We start from the raw sequence: 4,061 nt of genomic DNA, 5'->3' as shown, positions 1-4,061 counted from the left end.
CGAACTCAATTGCCGATAAATCTGAAAAAAAAATTTTTTGAGGCAAACACAAAAACACGTGTTTCATTATTTTGACCAAAGAACAACATATTAAAATTTCATCGAAATCAAAAATCATGTCCTGCGCGGACCGGGTATCTTGAAACGGAATGAGCCTAAATGATCAGGCCGGCGCTTAACAACGAAGCTAGGGTGAAGGCGTTTACTAGTGGGAGCCCCGAGCGGACGGCACCCTCCAAACGAACGCATTACTATGCCAGCCTGCTGAGGAGGTTCATGATAAGCGATACCAAAGGCTGATCCCGGCGCATATATGTGGAACATGTTAGCGGCACCAGACAGTACCGCGCCACATCCACGTGAAGATGACAAAACTCTTAATCTGCAGCCAATCAGTGTTTAATTGTAAGATGGTGCAGTTTCATTGTGATTGAAATATATATTTTGTCAGCAACCTTTTAACCTTAACTTGACGTAGAGAAGTATACAAATTATAAAAAAAATATGTAGCTATAAATTCATTGTTTACATTTAACTACGTGGATGTGCTTAAAAAAAATAATTGACCTTGGGACCACTTGAAAAATTTGAGTTGACCTTATTACTACATCAGAAAACGACGTTGTTATTATTTAAATTTAACTATTTTAAATATATTTTCTTGGCTGAGATATGAACTGGAGTTTATCTGTATTTGTATACTTTAACTTTTGTCAGTTTTTTGTTATTTTTAAACGGTTTGTAATTGAAATTTAAGTAACTTCCCGATAAGCTACAAGCTTGTAACTTGGAATATAGTTCAGAACCCGATGACAACGCAATAATAAGAAAAAATCGCCGCTAGGTGGCGCAAGGATCGAGATATTCACAAAAATCGTATTTGTGGTCCGATTTCGCTCATACTTGAAACACATAATACATACAAGAATAGAAAGCGACCTATGTAAAAATCGACGCAAGGTGGCGTAATGATCGCAAAAATCGTATTTTTGGTCCGATTTGGCTCATATGTGGAACACATAATACATACAAGAATAGAAGGCGACATATGAAAAAGAATCGCCGTTAGGTGGCGCAAGCATCGATATATTCACAAAAATCGTATTTATGGTTGGATTTGGTCTATATTTGGAACCAATATTACATACAGTCCGGTAGAAGTAACATCAAAATATTTTGGAGTTGGAGGAGGGAAAAGCATACTTAGCAGGACCTTGATTGCAACAAATTCTCAGGAAAGAGTCCTTGTAATAATGAGTCACTAAAAAACTAAATAGAATGAGAAATAATAGGAATTAATTAAACACTAAAAACTTTAAAATAAAATAATTTAAAACAAATGTTTAACTTAACGTTTTTATTGAAGACAATACTTACATTAAGTAATAATAATACTAAAAGCTAGAAAATAATTAGGTAGGTCCTAGGTACTAGTCATCGCACTCCTTATCAACCTAGGGCGTTGATCTCTTATATTCAATAATGTGAAAGGAAAATACAATTATTAATTTTATTTCAATGTAGAAAATGGATGATTTTTTTTTTTTTTTTTATAAAAAGTGCAGCTTTCTATTTTGCTAAATGTTATCCAAGAGTTTTCAAAATATGTTTCTGTCATGAAAATTTTCTGATTAAAGATTGAGCCTCGAAAATTTATGCAAGAAAAAATTTACACAAAAATTAATAAATCGAATTATTTCATCAATCACCCTGTATAGCATTATTGTATGTATTCGCATGCACTACGACAGGTTTGGTCTACGACCAATGTCAGTCGTCTGTTGCTGTCAGCCAACATCAGCTTCTGTTATGAAATAATATTGTCATTAACAGACACTTTAAGTTCAGCTGCCTGGCGTATAGTAAAGGTTCTGTAATGAATTTAATGTACCGACACATATTTAACACATACAAACATATATATATAGGTAGAGTGCGGCTCATAAATAATGTACACTTTTTTCTTTCGAAAAGGTTAAGCTTATTTTTATTCCAAATATATATACCTAGCTCAGAATTACGACTTGTTTGTACAAGTGTGGCTACCAATTGTTCATCTTTGCATCCAATTAGCCTCTCTTCGGAGCTAGGCAATGAACCTGTAGTGCGAAATTGTCACTTTTCGTAAATGTCTTCCTTTTCTTTGCAGGATATGTACATATACAAATATGCATAAATACATGAATATACTTAATAAATATAATAATATTTATGTCGCATATGAAAAAGAGGTCTATAATATTATAGACCCGATACATAGTAGTTTTCCTGCAGCACCGTTCGCCAACAGATCACCTCTGACATGGAAACGTAGCCAGCTTTCCATTTTTGTTGCAAGCACAGCATTAGAAAAAGAATTTTACATCTGGTTTGGCTATGAGTGCTTTCAGAAGCTATGTATATTAGTGCTCTTGCAACGTTTTTCATAATTAAGAACTGCATTTTGACAAATGATTAGGAGAAAAAAAACCTTTTTAGTATAATGAGAATGTTTATTAGAGTTCTTCGCAAAATTTTGTTTATAAATTGGCAAATCGAAATAAGTTTCAGTGCTAGGGTTAGGTTAGGTTAGGGTGGCTGCCCGAGGGCACACTTAGGCCAGTAGTATTAGGCCCATTGTGATACTAAGAAAAACACCGCTACCTTTCCTCTTCGAGCCATTTTGAGGACCTGATGAAAGCTACCATGTCCTTGACGTCATGCTGCACAACCTGGCTCAGATTATCAAGAAATGGAGCTTCCAAAAAGCGCTGCCGTGTTCCGCTTAATGCTGGGTAGTTGCAAATGAGGTGAGCCACCGTTTCCTCCTCCTCATCCTCTTTACAACTCCTACAGCAACGACGATAAGGCGCTCCTAACTTTTCTGCATGCCTACCTATGAGGCAATGACCCGTTAGTGCCTCCACAAGTGTGGAAATTATATCTCTTCTTAGGTTGCACACGTGACGGGATCTTTTAGGATCCCATTTAGGCCTGGTGCTTGACACCCCCCTCTTTTAGCATTAGCTTGCATGTGGACTGGGGCATACCCAAGCGTTCTTGTCCAGGAAGTTTCAGTGCTAAGTCTGAATTGCTATTTATATTATAAATGCAACATCTTGCGCTATTGCGATTATATTAGCTTCTGCAAAGAAATTCACGACTACGAGAAAATCTATTCTGAGGGGGCCATTATACAAACTACAAACAAACAATTATTTAAGACTAAAAGAATTAAAAGGAACCTTATTTTGGGCATAAATTAAACAAGAATGCTTTTTTGACTTACAATGTTAGATAAAAATGTAATCATCGTCTATCCGAAAATTATATGCAAATAAGTAACGACTTTGATTGATACATATTTTTAAGCAATTTGGCAATAAGCCTTCCTTAAGATGTATACTTTGTCTCCTTGGATTTCTAAGCGTATTTTTAAACGCTTTGTCGTCAAAATTTCGGCTTCATTTAAAGCAGCAGAAAGATAACAATGACAGTTTTTATCGAATTTCGTCAAATAATTTTTTTTTTTATTTTATTGTGGATATTTGAAAAAAAAAAACTATAAACTTTCTGATTGAATCAATGCAAACCAAATTCGGAAATAAATTTTGGAAAAATTCAAAAGTTTTACGAAAATTTAGAAATTTATGCTTGAAGTTCTTTGAACTCTTCTTAGTGTGTAGTTTTGTAGCCCAATTAATTTTAGCCAAAAAAATACAAGTTATAGGTCTTTCCAAATTCGCCTTGATTTACCAATTTTTTTTTTTTTCGAAAGGTGTTTTAGACTTATTTCCATAGAAAGTGTGATTTTTTTATATGAAATAAACTCCTTCCACGAAAAATCAATGCAAATTTCGGGAGACCTATAACTTGTGTTTTGTTGGGCTAAAATTTATTGATCTGCAAAACTTTATACTTAGAAAAGTCAGAGAACTTCAATTAGAAAGTTCGAAATTTTCGTAAAACTTTCTCAAATTTTCGATTTTTTTTTTATTTTAACTCTTACACGCATAAGAGGCATATATGTCCCCGAGAAATTTTCACCATTTTCAGCAATACTGGCATCCCAAAACACTTCT

Source organism: Eurosta solidaginis, chromosome 4 (assembly GCF_040869045.1).
Source record: "Eurosta solidaginis isolate ZX-2024a chromosome 4, ASM4086904v1, whole genome shotgun sequence".
Classification (NCBI taxonomy): Eukaryota; Metazoa; Arthropoda; class Insecta; order Diptera; family Tephritidae; genus Eurosta; species Eurosta solidaginis.
This window is presented reverse-complemented; position numbering follows the sequence as displayed.